This window comes from Protopterus annectens, chromosome 8.part0 (assembly GCF_019279795.1).
Source record: "Protopterus annectens isolate FY-2018-M chromosome 8.part0, PAN1.0, whole genome shotgun sequence".
Lineage (NCBI taxonomy): Eukaryota > Metazoa > Chordata > Ceratodontiformes > Protopteridae > Protopterus > Protopterus annectens.
This window is the reverse complement of record NC_056741.1, coordinates 1,197,347,546-1,197,367,645: the sequence shown is the minus strand read 5'-3', so window position 1 is coordinate 1,197,367,645 and position 20,100 is coordinate 1,197,347,546.

The window sequence follows — 20,100 nt, the reverse complement described above, 5'->3', positions numbered from 1 at the left end:
TGAAATCGGAGGGTGAAATGTTTTACTGGTACAGCCAGGACTTGGTTACGACTGGTCCAGGGACTGTGATCAAGGAACTAATGAATGTAGCCATCAGCAAGTTTCCCGCCCTTGACATTGATAAGCAACACCTGTTGCACTGTACCCTGTATTTTTGTAACACACCAGGACCTGATAAGGAATATGAGAAGGAATTATTTAAGAATCATACAAATAGATTGATACTGCGTAACCTGTACTGGGACACAGAAGGGAACAGTGTAGCCAGCTGTTCACTGCCCCAGAAGTTTTTTGCACTTTATAAATCTAATCGATTACCACATGTTAGCTTAACCAAAAACAAAAATATAAAATGGGCAGACCTAGGAGAAAAAGCCACGAGATGGGAGAAACAGACAGAACTAGGACTGTCAGGACAGGGAATACAAGTACAAAAATTTAATTGAATAACTCAGACCAACCCAGCTGTGCACTTGCAACCTAGTAAAGACAGCTGATGGACACTCCTATTAAAGGAGGAAGAAAACGCCTTACGAGACATACCAGAGACTCTCTGGTCAACAGGGAAATCATATGTTGGACTCATTCGTACAGCAGGGCCATTACTATCATGCCAAAGTCAGCATTCAGACCACAAATAAGACAGTATCCCTTAAGAAAAGATGCAGAGGCAGGGATAAAGCCTATTATAGCAGCCTTACTTAAAGGAGGGATACTAGTAGAATCTCCTAATTCACCATGTAACACACCCTTATTTCCAGTTAAAAAGGCCAGTGGAGAATGGCGTATGGTCCAGGATTTGCAAGCCGTAAATGATGCGGTAATACCAAGGGCACCCATAGTGCCAGATCCACACACCCTGTTAAATGACTTAATACCTCAGCAAAAGTATTTTTCTGTGGTAGACATTAGCAACGCATTCTTTTCAATACCGATGCACCCTGATAGCCAGTATTGGTTTGCATTTACATTTCAGGAAAAAAGATATACATATACATACCTACCACAGGAATATTGTGAAAGTCCAACAATATTTTCACAAGAAATGGCAAGCAACTTGGCAGGATTCAACCCAGCAAAAGGTAGCCAGGTTTTACTTTATGCTGATGACATTCTACTGGTGGCCCCCACCCAGCAGGATTGTAGGGAAGATACCATAGCACTTCTACGATTTTTAGCTGCTGAGGGACATAAGGTAAACAAGGACAAACTGCAGCTTTGGAAAAAACAGGTCAAATACCTAGGATATGTAATATCCAAGGAAGGTAGAACATTAGATGAGGACATAAAAGTAGCAATTTTGCAAGCACCAAAACCCACTACCAAGAAGGAAATTATGTCCTTCCTGGGTACAACTAATTTTTGCCGAAGCTGGATTTCAAACTATGCCTTGGAATCTGCACCTTTAACTGACCTTATATATAAGATGCCTATGGCAGCACAGGATTTGTTACAATGGACACCAGATGCAGAATCTGCCTTTTGTAAACTAAAGTAGTTAATAGCTTCCTCACTAGTTCTGGGATTGCCAAACTATCATAAACGTTTCTTCCAGACTGTAGATTGCAAGCAGGGTTACATAACATCAGTATTAACACAACAGCATGGGGATAAGCAAAGCCCCATTGCTTACTATTCATCACAGCTGGACCCAGTGGCACGGTCCTTATCCCACTGTGTACAAGCAGTAGTTGCAGCTGCAATGGCAGTACAGGCTTCAGCCTCAGTAGTCTTGTTCCACCCTCTCACTTTGAGAGTACCCCATGCAGTCGCAATCATTTTACTACAAGAAAAGGTGGCATATCTCTCCCCTGCTAGGCATCTTTCCTGCATGACTATATTGTTGAGCCAACCTCATATAACAATTGAACTTGAACGATGTATGACTTTGAACCCTTCTACTCTGCTCCCAACCCCTGCAGATAGCACACCGCACCGCTGCCTGCAGGTAATTGAGCAAAAGACCCTACCTAGAAAAGATCTCACGGACGTCCCCTTGGATAATGCTGAGGTGACATACTACATGAATGGCTTGTGCAAAAGGGGTCCTACAGAAAAAAACCTAGTAGAATATGCAGTAGTCTCTGATACTGAAATTGTAAAAGCAAAATCTTTACCACACAATTTATATGCACAGGCAGCAGAATTAATTGCCTTGACACGGGCATGTACCTTAGCAAAGGGTAAATGTGTAAACATGTTTACTAATAGCCAGTACACTTTTTCCACTGTACATGTGTTTGCACAACAGTGGAAAAAACAGGGAATGATAGCATCTACTGGCAAACCTATAAATCATGCAGTTTATTTTAGATCTTTTAGAATCTATTCAGTTACCTCAGAAAATAGCCATTTGTAAATGTACAGCTCACACCAAGCAACAAAATAGGATTTCAAAAGGTAATGCAAGAGCTGACACAGCTGCAAAACAAGCAGCCACAGAAGTATTTCTTTTAAATAAGGAATTACAACCCTCTGAAACTTTAGATCTAGACATGTTAAAAACAATGCAGACACTCACTACGCAAGCTGAAAAACAGTGATGAATAAAACGAGGAGCAATCCTCGAAAAGGGGATGTACATCTCTAAAGAAGGAAAACCGATACTACCCTCTAATTTGTTTCACTATGCAGCATTGTTGAGCCATGGGCAGCGCCATGTCTCAACAGGGAGGATGGTACAGCTGGTGAACCAGGTGTTCACAACGTATGGATTTACAAACTACTCTAAATAATGTTGTTAGATGTGTCAGATTTGTAACAAACATCATGCACAGGGGGCAATAAAGCCCAAGCAAAGGAGTTTCCCCACACCACCATATCCGTTTTACACTATCTGTATGGATTTCATAAAATTGAACAAATGTGAAAATAGGAAGTATTGTCTTGTCATTATAGATATGTTTTCCAGATGGGTGGAAGCCTTTCAAACCAAAAATCCAGATGCAGCTACAGTGGCAAAAGTACTTGTCAAGGAAATCATTCCTAGGTTTGGTATTCCAGAAAGAATCTACAGTGACAATGGTACACACTTTGTAAATCAAACCATACAGCAGTTGAGTAAGCATTTTAGTATTTCTTTAAAAAATCATTGTACATACCATCCGCAGTCTGCAGGGCTGGTTAAAAGGCATAATGATATACTAAAAAGCAAACTGAGAAAATGAATAGCTGAGAGAGGAAAAACTTGGTTGTACTGTTTACCCCTGGCACTGTTGAGCATGAGAACTGTCCCTACAGCAAAAGGATTGACTCCTTTTGAAAAACTGTTTGGAAAAGCTTATTATACACCTCAGTGGAAACTTCTCATGTCATCAGACCAGGAAGCTGATTTCACACTAGCTGAATATATGAAAAAGTTGTTGAGTTCTAAACATCTGTTGCAGTCAAATTCTGTTTCAGATAAAAAACAAACCGAAACATCGGAAGTGGCAGTGATGCCAGGAGACTGGGTATGGATTAAAGTCGTACTGGGCATCGCCAAGGTGGAAAGGTCCCTACCAGGTTCTTCTTTCGACACCTACTGCAGTCAAGATAGCAGAACGAGCTTCGTGGATACACCTGATGCACTGCAAGCTGGTAAAGAACTTTGAATTGGACAAGGATCTTACCTCTCCATCAGGACCCTAAGCACAAAGTCTGGCTACAAAGGGGGTCAGATCAATAGGACTGATCCGTCTCAAACCCATTGAAGAAACCATCAGTGCTAAAGGTCCTATTAGGGCAGAGAGTAAGATCACATGTCCAAAGTGAGATGATGGAATCCAGTAAGATCCAAATACACTGACTTGGAAGAACCAGAGAAAATGGAAATGCAGAACAACCATTTCCACAAAAGTATTACATGACCATCCTGTTAACTGCACTGGTGACGATAATCTTTTTATAGTGGCCATTTCTTTTCTCATCCATGCAATTAGAACTAAATAAGCATGCAGAGTGGCACCCGAACTTTAATACTTACCAGGCAATCAAATATGTGTATGCTGAAATCTTCAATGTTTTGAATTGCTGGATTTGCACAGCGCTACCAACAGCATATGGGGGGTTACTGTTAACTGCAGTTCCCCTAGGGCTAATAAGACCTGGGAAAACTTAATTCATAATACATCAAATGTCACATCAAAAGATAAGGTAGCATTGCACTTGTCTATTCGACAGAAGGGAACTGTGTGTTTTTATAAGAATGATACAGTCAAGGTGGGTTGGAGTTATTGCAATGTAACTGTTCCCTATAGATGCTACACTAAATCCAATAACATCAGATCCTATTGCAAAACGAGCTATGATTAATTTCTTGAACTGATGCATAGGACAATTGAAGAAGTAAAACATAATGCTGACCTCTACAAACAACTGTCTATAATCGACAGAAAAATGTTTCATGCAGAGCAAGGGTATAGTAAAGTTACTACTAAAGTGGAAGATTGTTACTTTATATGCGGAAGAAAAGCATATAAATGGCTACCCAAAAATTGGTCCGGAAGTTGTTTTTTGGGGTACCTGGTTCCGGCCATATGAGACATGACAGTTTTACCTCAAGGGAAGATTCGGAATGTCTGAGAAATCAAGAAGCCTGTCAATCCAGTGGGACAAATCAATGCACCCTGGAAAAACCATCATAACTTAGGCCTAGGGAATAACAACGGACTGTCGCATATGGATCTGAGTGATACTGTTATATCGTGGGCAGGCGTACTACCAGCATATGGAGCAATGAAATCAATCTGGGAACTGAGAAAATTGTCTAAGCTTCTCGAAATAATGAGTAATGCAATCTTTTCCGCCCTAGAATTGGTAACCGATGAACTGACTGCCATGAGAACAGTAGTACTTCAAAATCGCATGGCTCTTGACTTCACCCTAGCGGCATGAGGAGGTACGTGCACTTTAAACCAGGAGGAGTGCTGTTCATATATTCCTGACCACAAACACGAGATAGACAACCAGCTTGAGGTAATCCAGCAGTTGTCAGCCATGACCAAACCGGGACCAAATCCATTGACAGACGTTTTTCAGAAATTGTTTGGGGGGTGGGGCAGTATCCTGATGAACATTCTGATTGCCATCTGTGTAGGGATAGCTCTACTGATGGTATGTGGGTGCTGCTGCATCCCCTGCATAAAAAGACTAATCAAACATTTTGTAGACATTTCAGTTTCAGAAACCTTATACCAAGATGCTGAACTCGAAGAGTTACTAAAAAACTGAAAATGCTTTCATGGGCTTAAACTAAATTACTCTCTTAACTGCAAATCCTGAGTAGGAAGAGGTTAAGGGAAGAAAAAAAACTGTTTATGCTTGTTTTGAAAGTAAAATAAAAGTATTAAAAGGGGGGAAATGTTAGGAAAATGCATAATAGCAATGTGCATGCTTAGTACATTAAAGGCTTAAAAGGGTTAATACATTTATTCTGTTCATACTGCATGAATCTGCACAGCTATTAGAAACTTAATAAAAGACACTTTATTCTGCTTATGCAATGAAAATATGTGCAGCTACCAGAAACTTAATAAGAGACATTCTATTTCTGCTTATGCCATGAAAAAATGTGCAGCTGCTAGAAGCCTTGATAAAGAAAACAATAGATGTTTGAAAGCTTAAACCATAGTCAGCACTACTTGTACCAAAGCTAGAAATGTACTTTGAATCTAGACAAAATGTAACGTATGTATTAGAACTGCACAACTGAAGAATTGAAGAGTCAAGGTGGGCTAAAATAAGCCCAAGGCCAGGTTGTTTTTCTCAAATGTTTTTGCAAGACAGCAATAATCTGACCATGTCAGCAATAAGCCTGGTAACATTTTCTGTGTAACATACAGAAAGTTGTGTCCAACTATGTCAGCAGTAGATTAGTGACATTTTCTGTGTGACATGGAGAGAACTGTATAAGAATAACATACTGATCACCAGAAAGTTAGACAAAGCTTGTACCTACATGCTTTGTCTCCTTGCTGCAAGTAATAAAGGGTGCCTTGCTTGAACCTAACGTGCATTGGTATTTGAAGTTTTTTCCTTTTACAATCAGTGATGACTATATGGCAGATTCTTTTTTAGAATTACAACACTGTTTAAATCTATATTTAATGACAGACCAGACTGTTTTTCCTTAGTAAGATTAACTGTATTAACTATCTTTATGGCATCATCTATAGCAAAGTTCAGAGATAAAAGGTTTATAATTGTAGCAACTATGCACCTTCATACTTTATTTCTGTTATACAGGATGCAATGCTGAGACTGATTGTCTCCAGCCAGTATTTCCAGTTTTATGCCAAGATACCCAACAGAACTAAGGCTGATGGCAGAGTAAACGGAAGAATGGATGCTGCAGCAAAGATATTACTGTAGTCATAAGAAAAATGGTGACTGTAGTTCATTTGAAGCAAAGTCCCACAACCTGCTGCTGAATGTTGATAAGTGGCCCATTTATCTGAGAGACTCTATTGCTGTGTTTTCATTACATGTTGCTTTTCTTGCCAGTTGTTTACATTTACTCAGTTTTTACTTCTCATTTCAATAGTGTTGCATATTTCACCAAAGCTGCATCATTTTTTTTTTCCATTTTTAGTTCTCTTATTGTTTTGTTTCACTTTTTATCTATTTTTTCTTATTTTATGCAGGGGTTTACTCACTTTAACAGGTGGATTTCCCCTGGTTGCTCAATGATAGTATTTTTATTGGGTGTGCCATTTTTTTGCTAGTTTAGACATTGGTGGTAACATGGATAAGTTTGGCATCTGTTTGAGTCAAGTACTTTTGGATCTTCACTGAGATCATCCCAGTGATTTGCCAGGGAAAAAGAGGAGCAGGTCAAAAATATGAGCCAAAATTCTGGGCATTCTGTGAAAATCTGTACAGCTGAGAGGTATGTGTGCTACACATGGGATGCATGAAGAACCTCAGTGCACGTAATGTGAATTGTCTTACACTACTGTATAAAATATATATCAGACCAATTCTATAATGCAATAATATTATTTACATATATATATATATATATATATATATATATATATATATATATATATATATGGATTCACTTCATAACACTGAAACTTCAAAATACTGAAAATGACAAAACTTCATAATACTGAAGACCAAAATGCTAAAAGCTCAAAATACTGAATACTCAAAATACTGAAACTCAAAATACTGAAAACACGTATTATGCGTAAACTCAGCTTAAACAACATAAATCATAGCAATTTCTACCAAATATGCAGGGGCAAGCCTGCACTTTCACCTGCTAATTATATACATCTACTCCAAGATTGCACTTAACTACACTATGTGCAATCTTGGAGTGGATATATTTAATTAGCAGGGGGTGGGGCACTCACATAGGGGGTGCAGGGGCTTGCACCCCCGCTTATATTTGCTAGAAATTGTTATGATTTATGTTCTTTAAACTGAGTTTATGCATATGCGTTTTCAGTATTTTGAGTTTCAATATTTTGAGTTTAAGATTTTGAAGTTTTAATATTTTGGTTTCACTGTTTTGAGTTTCAGTATTTTGATATTTCAATGTTATGAAGTGAATCCATATATATATATATATATATATATATATATATATATATATATATATATATATATATGGGTTATCCTTACTTAATCGATGGACCACTCCATTGAAACTCACTCCATCGACGCTGCAGAACATCGACAACCCAACGGCCGACGTTACTCAGACAGTAAGTAACTGTTTGTCCAGGAACCTGAACTTTGCCCCGTACCCCCACGGTAGCGCATTCTCAGAGTTGGAATATTAAGTAAGGGGGTGTGGGAGTGAAGCCCCCCACATAGGGGTAGGTTACTGCTTGTGAATGGGCAAATGGTTACTTACCATGTGAGTAAGGTCGGCCATCGGGTTGTCAATTTTCTGCGACATCAATGGAGTGGTTCGTCGATTAATTAAGGGTAACCCCATATATAAATATATATATATATATATATTCATATATATATATATATATATATATATATATATATATATATATATATATATGTATATTATATATATATATATATATATATATATACATATATATATATATATATATATATATATATATATATAAACACACACACACACACACATACACACACACACACACACACACACACACACACACACACACACACACACACACACACAGACACACACACACACACACACAGTTGGTCAACTGAAAAATGTAAAGCGAGTTCAATAAAATTTCACTAAAAGGATGATTTCAGATAAAAATCTTAGTTATTTGAATAGATTTATACAATTTAAGTTGCACTCAATACGCTATCATTACAGCCATGGCAAATTAATATTTGTCTATGAAGCGTTACATGATCAGGCTTTGCAAACTTTATTCAGTTTAACTCTACACATGTAACACAGCTCTAAGTCACAACGACATGAAATTTGAATTATGCTCTGTAAAAAGTAGTGTGTGTCATTCATATCCAACACAGAGTGTGGCGATGGTATGAAATAAATTACCAGTAGAAATAAGAGATTGGGGTGTGTGGAGTCCTTTACGAAGGGAATTGACAATTGGGTTGATAATAGAGTTTATGACACTGAATTATCAGAAATGATATTCCTTGGTGGCCATCTGGCCTGAATAATGTTATAAACATATAAACTTGTAAACTTATGTAATCAATGCCACTCTGACACCATGTGATATGTGGGTCTTTCAGTGAAATCTAGACCTTCATTACCTTCAGTACAAGTGCTACTGCAAAAACACCATTTGAATACATCTCCATGACTTACTATCATGGCATAAACTGCTAAAGAAGAAAAAACTACATGCACCAAACTTGCAGATCAGAATTTTGCATACTGCTCTTAGGTGGTACTCATAATTTATAAATTATATTCATAAATAAATCTTCCATCACTAAGGGCTGAGCGATGATTAACAATTTATTTTACCTCACTGTAGCTAAAATGTTAAAGAATTAGGGGACAAACCTTGAATGTCAGTGTTGTGTTAAGTGAAATTCTTATTCATTCTGAACTCCATTAATTTTTTTGGAAACAAGCTAATATGTTCTTCTGACTTGGGTGATCCCCTTTTTTTTTTTTTTTTTTTTTTTTTTTTTATGCTTTATGCTTATTTGTATAAGGACATCACTGGAGCCTGTTCTTTACTCGCCCATCAGAATGTAGTTATTGGGAAAGTCCTTATCAATACAACAATATAGGTTCATAGGTAGGTACTAGGCTATCGGCCCTGGGGCCTATATAAGCCTAGCCAAAAAGGTTCCTCGGCTTTTGCCACCCAAGAAAATGATTTTCCTGTGCCCCTGTCAAGCAGTGCCGCAGAAGTGATCCCCGGGATGAATTTTCTATTTCCCATCCAGTCATCAAGATTTTTCTTAAAGAGGGCCAATGAGGAGCTTTGCTTGACATGAATGGGTAGTTTGTTCCAGAGTATGGAAAGTCTCTGGTACAAGAATCTATCCCTCCAGCATGTTCTGTTTATTGTGGTGACAAGGTTTAGGTCCCTGGAGTGTGTGGTTCAGAGAGATTGGGATTTCTTTAAGTGCAGCATGTCCAACAGCTTTAGGTTTGACATAGCTTTGTATGTTAGGCAGAGATCGCAAGCATTCTGAAGTTAAATGTCTAAACTAATATACATTTTAATCAATCTTAAACCTGAAAACATGGTAACATGCATACAAGTGATTTATTATAAAAAATAAGGGCTTTTATCTCACAAAGTGCAAGACTTCAACAGAGTCAAATGGGGATACCTATGGGAAGTCATGGAGAGAATGGGTTTTCATGTGGACCTTATACATTTATTAAGCTAAATATATGAGAGAGCAGTGATAGTCCTAAAGATGAATACTGGGATATCTGAGGAGTTCAAAATCCAAAAGATAATTGGACAAGGTTGCCCCCGTTCTCCCCTTTTGTTTGTGACCTGTTTGGAATCTCAGGCCAGAAAACAAGGCAAAGCACACTAAGGGGATGGAAAGGGTGGGGAAAAGGAAAAATAGCATTATTTGCAGACAATATACTAGTATATCTAACAGACACAGACAAATATAGCCTCAACCTATTCAATCTTCTAAATCAGTTCTGTACTGTATCTGAGTATACAATAAATGTAGTCTCTCTCTCTCTGTATATATATATATATATATATATATATATATATATATACACATATATGTGTATATGTGTGTGTGCGTGTATATATACATATATATATATATATATATATATATATATATATATATATATTATGCCTCCTCCTGAGATATTGTACAAAATGACCCATATATTTGGGGACATTACAGAATCAAATATCTGTGTAAGTGTCTGTCAAGAAAAGCAAAAGAAATACCCCTGGAAAATTGGAATCAAACAGAATGCAAACCTGAAGATAAATGGAGACTAGTAACCAGTGACAAAGATCAAATAGCTCTGGCCCTGAATATGTTTATAGTGCTGTTAATACTATACACTGCATAGGCATTCCCACATGATCCAGGGGGAAAAACTCTGGGAGAGACAGCAGCAAAATATAGTTAAATAATTTTGGGGGAGGGGGTAAGGGAAACACGGGTGAGATCGCAAGAAATAATCTGACACCTTGAGAAAAGGGGACTAGCCATACCTCCCCCAGAGGAATACATTTTGGCTTGCACAATGGGAAAAGATGTTGTTAAGTAACTATAAATGATGGCCCAGATAACAGAATTCCATTATGGACACAGGTTGCACAAACAGGCAGCAAGGATAAACAGCTTATAGAACTTTTTTAGAAAGTAGAAACAACTTTCAGACATCTCAAATACAGTGACTGGTGTTTTTTATTCTGGCTAACAGGACTAGCTAGTGGATATATGGCAATCAGTATGGATGTGACACAAAATTGGTGGAAAAAGCGAATAAAATATTATTTTTTGGAAAAATTAAGAGATCCAGGTGAAAGAAAAGATGTGATTGGACAGAACTTTGTCGATGCCTGAACTAACAGCCAGGGGAATAATTGACATATAGGGGTGTTTTTTAAATATTGATTAGAATTAACAGAGAAATGCATGCAAGAGGATTTACTTTACCTGAACTAATTCAATATGGCTGGAAACAAGATCAGCAGAAGCTAATACAAATAGCTTAGTTAGTAGATTGCATAAATCTATCATCACTGATAAATGGGGAGGATACAATAAAAACATAAAACAGTGGCAAAATAAACTGGGAGCTACTCTTACTGACAACTCCTGGAAAGAAATATGTTCGATCTCATGGAGAGCTACCAAATCTAGAAAATTTAGAATGTGGAAATGGCTGCTCAAGTATTTGTATGCACCAGCTAGAATACACAAGATGTTTCCTGAAATAGGTAGTACTTGTTGCAGGTGCTTAAAGAACATACGTTTGGGAACACATTTTATGGCAACATGAAAAATTTGACAAAAGAATTATGAGAGTTAATAAAAACTATTACAGGGGGAAATGTAGAGCTAGAAGAGGCAGAGCATTTGTTAAGTTGGAAAAAAAAAATCAGAATGTCACCAGTTAGGAAAGCTTTAATCTCCCTGATACTGTTAACTGCTAAGAAAGTGGTAGGAAGGAAATGCAGATCAACATTGGTGCCAAAGGAGGGGGAGATAAAACTATTAATAGAAGAGATAAGAAAGAAAGAAAAGGTACCTTTAACATACTACCCAAGTGGCTTCCATTGAATGAAATGGGTAGTTCGGGAGAATAGTAATGGGGACCATGACCAGGACTAGACATAGGTTCATAGGTTCATAGGTTCATACTAGGCTATCTGCCCTAGGGCATTTATAAGCCTAGCCAGAATGTGTTTGGCTTTCACCACCCATTTTAAATTTATTTTGCTATGCCCTTTTTCGAGGTTAGTATACTGTGCCTCTGTCTAACAGTGACACAGAAGTGATACCCGAGGTAAACCTACGATCTCCCATCCACTCATCAAGATTCCTCTTGAAGAGAGTCAATGAGGGACTCTGCCTAACCTGGACTGGGATTTTATTCCAGAGTGAAGGGAGCCTCTGGGTTATGAATCTGTCCCTCCAGCATGTCCTATTTATTTCAGTGCTGAGGTTCAAGTCTCGAGCACGTAGCTCGATGGGATTTGGATTTTCTGAGGTGCAGCATGTCCATTAATTCCGGGTTGGACAAGGCTTTATACATCAGGCACAGATCGCCTCTGAACAGGTGGTATGCCACTGAGCAGAGCTGGAGTTTCTTTAACCGGGCAGCATATGGCATCTGTTTGAGCCCTTTGATCCTCTTGGTGAGGTACTTTTGGGGTCTTTCCAGTTGCTGCAGGTGTCTGGTAAGGTACATCCCAAAAGGGGCATTGTACTCAATTATGGGCCTGATGAGAGATGAGTAAAGAGGCACGATGACCTCCCCTGATCTAGATGTGAATCCCTTCATGATTAGGTGGGCTATATAAAATGTTTTTTCTAACCATTTTGGCCACGTGGTTGTCAAATGAGAGATTGCTATCAACTTGGGTCCCCAGGTCCCTAATTACTTCTTCTGTACTTAATGGATTACCACCTATGTGGTAATTTGTGGGCACTTTGTTTTTGCCAAAGGGGATGACTATACACTTTTTGGCATTTAGCTTGAGGCCATGGCTCTGGCACCAGTTGTCTGTTTCTATGAGGCCCTTTTGGAGGATGCTTGTGTCGGCTGGAGAGTCGATTATGGCACCCAGTTTGCAGTCATCTGCGAACTTGGTCAGCCACAGTCCTTTCGTGTTGGCCTGTACCTCCAAGAAATATATACCGAACAAGAGAGGTCCCAGGACTGAGCCTTGTGGGACACCACTTGTAACTGGTTTGGAGTCTGACATGGCTCCAGCAATTCTAACCATGTGGGTTCTGTCCTTGAGCCAGTTTGCAATCCATCTAGTGACATAGGGGTTTATATTTAAGCTGGTAAGCTTATCTATAATGCCCGAGTGGGGTATTGTATTGAAGGCTTTTGCAAGGTCCAGGTAGGCTGTGTGGACCACCTTCCCCTCTTCAATGGCCTTGGTGACTGTTTCAAAGAAATCAACCAGGTTTAAGAGGCAGGATCTGCCCTTAACAAAGCTGAACTGGGTAGGATCCAGTGTCTGTAGGTCCCCAATATCTTTATTTATGAGGTCCATGATGATCCTTTCCATAGCTTTGCAGACCAAGCTAGTCAGGCTTATGGAGAAATAGTTTCCAGGATCCATTGAGGCACCACCTTTATGGAGAGGGACCACTGTTGCTGTATGCCACTCTTTGGGCACATATCCTGTAGTAAGGCTGAGATTGAACAGTAGTTTTATGTTTGGGTTTAGCTCTTCTTGGAGTTCATGTAGGACGCAGCCCGGGACACCGCCTGGTCCCATTGATGCTGTGTTTTTTGCTTTGGAGAGGGCGGCTCTTACCTAAGCATCTGAGATGTCAGGGGGGCAGCACTCTGCTGGGATAGATATTTGCCCTTTTGGTGGGGAGGGGGGGGGAGTTTGCGCTGAACCTGTCAGCTAGGATGTTGGCAATGTCTGTGGGTTCAGTGTATTTTTGTCATTTTGGACTAATTCTGAGCATATCTGGGAATTACCACCCAGGTTCCTAACATAACTAAAGAAAGCCTTGTGATTATCCTTAGTGTCCTGTGCAATTTTTCTCTCGAAGCTGGCCTTAGACAATTTTATGAGTGCCTGTAGTTTTTGCTAATACTGATCAGTGATGCCTTCCCTTTTGGGATTTTGCTCTATCATTTAGTAGCTTCCTCCTTCTATTGTATAGTTTGTTTATGGCTGGGGTCCACCAGACAGGACGCCTGCCTTTGGAGGATTGGGTCTTGGTTTTATTTGGGATCGATGATCCATGCATTCCTGAAGGTGTTCATAGAATGCATTTATAAAGGATTCTGCGGTCTGGGCCATATTTTCCACAGGCCCGGGGCTTTGAAGGATTCCACCTTGGTTTTGTGGAGTGTGAAATTTGCTTTAGAGAAGTTTTTCACTGTGGTTTTCTGGGCAGGGGTGGGGTCGGGATGTGAATATCCAGTGAGATTAGTTTATGGTCTGATCTTACCAGTGAGGGATACACTTCTGGTCTGGAGCATAGAGTCCCCATGTTGGTGATGATCAGGTCCAGTATGTTTTCCCTCTTGTGGGAGTGGTAACAAGTTGTTCCATAGCATTTGAGTTTATAAATTCTAGGAACCTTTGGGCTAGGGTGTTGGAGCTAGAGTAATGCTCCCAGTCTATGTTTGGGTAGTTGAAGTCGCCCAATATAATGGTGTTTGGAGAGACCTTCATATTTTCCAGTGTTCTCAGAAAGGCCGAGTGGGGTTCCTGGGTTTGGGAGGGTGGTCTGTAGCAGGCTATAAACTGGAAGGCAGTTTTACCCACTGTTAGTTGCACATGGATAGTCTCTGATGCTTCGTGCTTTGCCACCAACCTGGAGGTGTGGGTATCTTTGATGAATATCGATACTCCCCCTCCTTTTGTGGTTCGGTCCAAGTTTGGGGCCGAAAAGCATGGTATGAGGTATAACCTGGTAGTGCTGGGGTGCTCTTGGCAGCCCTGAACCAGGTTTCTGTTACTGCACAGATATCGATGTTCTCCATGCTAAGGAGAGTTTCGAGTGTGTGCATCTTGAGGTTTAGACTTCTGGCGTTGAGTAGCATTACTCTTAGTTTCTTATCCCTTGTGATACCTATGGAGGTGGGTTTGTCTTTTCAGCCTTGCCTAAAACAGGCACTATAGGGGTAGCAAGAGCCTTTGCCAATATCCGAAAGCCCAGTGGTGACAGGTGCAAGCCATCCCTAGCGAAGCATCGTGGCTTGTCGAGCATATCATCCCAAGCTGACAGGCATTGGATCCCCTTTGAATGACACCAGTACTTAAGCCAATTGTTGAAATTGATCATCTTGTCTTCATATTGTGGCATCATTCTTGGTGAGGGTAAGATGCTACTCAAGGTCAGGGTCATACCGGCCTGGGCTACATGCTCAGAGAGCTCCTTTATGTCTCTTTTCATGTAGTCCAGGGAGGTACGTCTCAGGTCATTCACACCAGCATGGACAATGACTGAGTCATATTTGTACTTGCCTTGGAGTGACCTGAGTGCTTGTGTTATGTGGCGGATCATAGTGCCCGACAGGCTGCTCACCGTGACCCTCTCCTTGTTCAGCCTGGTGAGCGGGACGTCGGTGTGCCTAACTATAGAGTCACCTATTACAAGTGTATCAGGTGTGTTGTTTAGTCTTAAGGGCTGTGACTGTTCGGCACACTGGCTTTGTGAGATATGTGTTGCATGTGTTTTGTTTTGGGGTAGCGGTTGCTTGGGTGTCTGCTTTGGAGGTCTCTGCTGCTTAGGCAGATCTTTATTTAGAGCCTCCGAGTATGTTTTTGTGTGATTATGTGTTTGGTTTGCTGTCGTGGTAGGTCTATGTGAGACTGGAATTGTAGTGAGTGTGGTTTCCTTCTCCTCCTGACTGGTTATGCCAGTACTGAGTTGAGAGAGCTTAGCTTCCAGTTTGGCTATATGGTTGCATCTCTCACATGTGTTGGAATTTGTTGGGAGGAGGAGAGGGTTGTCTGTGTACATGAGGCAGTTGTAACATTGCCTCAAGATTCCCAGATTCACCAGCTGGACCACGAACCCTCTTAATGTAAAATAACTGGCCTGAAAGCCCAAGTGCTTAAACCATAATTAATACACTTTTAGAATAACAGACACTGAGCCCTCAATTAGCAGTTCCCAACCTAGAAGGATGTAAGCTACCTGTTCTGCCACTACAGTGCAGACCACAAACCCTCTCAGTGCAAAACAACTGGTCCGAAGCCCAAGTGTTTAAACCAAAAGGCTTATAATGAGTTACACCAAGCAGTAATAAATACAATTGAGTACTTTTAAGATGATGCAAAAGTAAAATAAAGTAGGTAGAAACACAAGTACAGTAAAAGCAGATGAATTTTTTTTTTTTTTGAACAAGTGCTGAGATCAAAGAAACAGATTTGAGTGCTGAAACTAGAAAACTGGCTAGTTATAAGAAAAAAAACTAAGCTAGAAGGCTTCCCTCCAACACAGAAGGGCTTGGGGGCTCAGAAGCCTACAAATAGTCTATACCACTTAACAGGAAAGGCAGGAAACAAGCTTAAATTTTTTTTTGTTTGTTTCCCAGATGATCTCTTTGTACACAGTAGGAGTGCCTGAAATCAGAATATGATCTCATTGCACTCAGTTGAGTGAGCAAATGAGATGGGCCCAGAAGGAGTATCCAAACACAAATTTACAAGAGGGGCGGGCAGTTTCAAGACCATTAAGATTAACACCAAAACAAAAACAGGGGGTGGGACTAACTGAAGAGCAGAGTCAAAACTTCCAGTTCAGTTAATAGTCCTGCAACACACAGTTAAAATCAATTTAAATACTGTATTTTTTTGAAAAAAAAAGTGCAGATAAAGGTACTTAAATTCTCTTATACGTCCAGTTGAATACAGCAAGTTCTTAGCCGGCCAAAGCTGAGGTTTTTAAGCAGAAAATATTTCACACTGTACCACTTAAATAGGCAAGGACAGGAAATCAAAGAATGTGGCTACCCTCACACCTGTAATTACTAGCAAATAACAAAATTCAGCAAACACTGACTAACTTCCACATACATAGGTTTGTCCCTCTAAAACTCAAAAGAAGAGCTAAAGGTATATAAGACAATGGTGAATATAAACAAGTTAAGTTGAGAGAGAAAGCTAAGAGATTTTGGATCAGCCTGGATTAATGAATGTCCTGTTTTGGGTTGTTCCTCCTGTATAATTTGTTTTTCATCATTTCAAATGATGGGGACAACCACTGGAGACACAGTCAACAGTCACAGGAGAGCTGCTTGGTGTGTTGTAATTTACCTTTGTATACAGTTTCTAAAGCCCTGTTTTTTAAATAAAGAATGGTTTAAATAAAAAAGGTAGTTTATAGTGCTCTAGGATTAAGGAATCTTGTAGCAAGGGGCAAAGTAAATAACCCTGAAATGTCATATGTTGACTTAAAACAGTCTTTAAACACCCTTTAACTCAATATTTTGAACCAAGAAGATATTTTTCTCATTCATAAACAGTGTTAGAGACTTGGTTCAAAATTACAGACCAAATCTAGCAAGTACTGTTGAAAACACTTAAAAAGTTGCTTACTTGAGAGTTTGATTGATTGATATTACACAATGTGGCTTTACAGTTTGTTGGCCTATGCTAACAAGTTTAGTAGATATTTATGAAATGGTTAGCGCAGCATTAAACAGTGTCCTTTCTATTCTAGCAATATGTTTAGATCTGACAAAGGCATTTCACACTCTACCTTCTACAGATATACTTGATGCCAGGTGGATTAGAAATTGTGCTAAAAAAGAAAAAAGTCACATTAATAGACTGTGACAGTCAAAGCGGATAATGCAACAGTTATAACCTGGAATCCCATACCAATGTTCCAACACCTTTGTCTCAGGAAGCAGGTGGGTGTGCATTCCATATGCATGAGTAAAGTGACCTGCACAGATGAGTTTCTCATATAGATGGAGACAGACAAGGCAGCATGTCTGCACCTTAGTATTGGTCAGCATAATCTCAATACATAACATTTCCTTGTAGAACCCCATCATATATTTCTCTTTTTGTTGTACAATACTTTCCACTACTGCTTTCACATAGCACAGAATCTCCACACAACAGCCTGGCCAATTTGTTGCTGTATGAGATAAAGACCTGCCAGTAGCAAAAAACAAAAATCAGTGCAGGACAGTGATAAAGCATGTACAGCATGCTAAACAAGTTTAGTGACAGCTACTTACAGTTCAGTTCTTGGAGTTGTGTAACCACTGTTTCTTCTCAAAAAGATCTTCAGAATGGCAGCTCACAGGTCATCATTACAATGCCTTGCAGTACTCCCACATCCTCAGAATGTCTGTGACCCTAGAAGGTACCTCAGACAGGTCAAATCAGGTATCAGTTTTCTAAAGGTGCCACCATAAGGCATAAATAACCACTTTGTGAAGGAGAGACAACATAGTCCTGTTCTCTTTCATGTACCTTTCTGGCACTCCCCGCTTTACAGTAACAGAAATAGCCATTGCCATATAAATATCTTTTGAAAATGGCAGCAAAACTGCTATTGGGATAATCAAAAGAGGAATGGATGGTGGTATCTGTGTTACAAATACAATGCATATGGTGTAACAGGTTATCACTGCATTAAGCAGATATCTTTGTAACAGCACAGTAGATGGAGGGTATGGACTTACCCCTGTTTATGTTTTCCCATAAGAACATACTACTCCCACAGAAGTGAATGGATGAATGCCATCAAAAGAATGCTTTCATTTTTTCTTCCTAGAGAAAAAAATAATTCACAGACTAATTTTCTAAATCATTCTGCTGAGTTAGCTCTAAACCACAAGCATTTCTGGGGGAGAACACACAGCTAATTAGCATTAGCCACTACTGCAGACTGCAGCATTAGCACGTGGCTTTTCCCAGTGAGACCACTCTCCATGCTACAGACACATAAGGAAAGTTGTTGCAGAAGTGGTCTCTCAATCATAAAGGCTTAATGTGATGCAGAAACCTTTGGTGTTAAGACTTCTGCATTGCATACTGAATCTCAGGATATGTATGTAGCCAGGAACTTAATAGATCTTGATATTGTAGTTAGTGGCAAACTGATTTTTTTATGCCTCACTTGTGAAGACTAAAGCACTACAGATGTTAGATTTATTATTAAGAAGAGAGATGCAGATACTATATTATGACTTTTGTATAAGTCTCTGATCTACCCATCTTTAAAGTAGAATTCATGGCAGCCCTTAGTAACTGCAGGCCCCAGTCTACTGGAGAAAAATGTCAAAACATGGGCAATGTTTCCTTTTTTTGTAAACTCATTTTAATTTCAATTTTATCTTATCTCTTTTCTAGCTGGGTAAGTCCACTGGATTGAGTCTCTTTACAGAAGTGACCGAGGACAAACGTCTGGTTAAATGACTTGCTGAAAGTTAAACAGTAGGCAAATGAAGGTAGAAGTAATTGAACGCCTTGTTTTTGTTTACAGGTAGCAGTTCATTAATAGCTCGGTGGCTCAGTCCTCTGGATTAACCACCACATAAATCAAATTCACTTACAAAGTTGTCATGAAAGAACAACAGGAGTTACACGCAGACATGCATTTTCTGAAAATAAGAAGTATGAACATCTAATAACTGCCGCTGTAGACTGACTGCAAATCTCAGTGATTTACCAGAAAAAGAAAAACAAAAATAGGAGACAGAGTGAAAAATATGAGGAAAAATGTTAAATGTTTCTCTCTGTAGTCATCCTCCAGTAATATAGTGATCCCTGTAGCAAGCATGAGAGAAAACGACCACCATGGTTGAAGAGAAACAGTTTTAATTATACAAAACAAGGTAAGTGCTTTCATATCACAAGATGCTTCTTCAGACCATAAATTAATCAATAAAACTATCATCATTTATACACATCTAAAAACTCATATGAATTCAAAACTGGCTTTAAAGAAATAGTACATTATATAATAATCCTTGTTTCTGAAAGTTTGCAGTGTAGTTACTATAACAGTAATAAATGCAACAACACTGCAAAAGTGATGGCAAGAAAAGGACTACAGTGTGTGTGTGTGTGTGTGTGTGTGTGTGTGTGTGTGTGTGTGTGTGTGTGTGTGTGTATAAATATACATGTATAATATATATATATATATATATATATATATATATATATGTGTGTGTGTGTGTGTGTGTGTGTGTGTGTGTGTGTGTGTATATATGTATATATATATATATATATATATATATATATATATATAGGTACGTATCACTTCACCTAAAACTCATTTCACCTAAACTCATTTCACTGAAGCCAAATCACCTAAAGTTCATTTCATCTAAAACTCATTTCACTAGCAAGTAGTACAATAAGGCAAATCAAAGGTATATCTCCTTTTCCCCACTGTAGTGCGATCCTGGTGTTAGTATATATATATATATATATATATATATATATATATATATATATATATATATATATATATATATATATATATATATATATA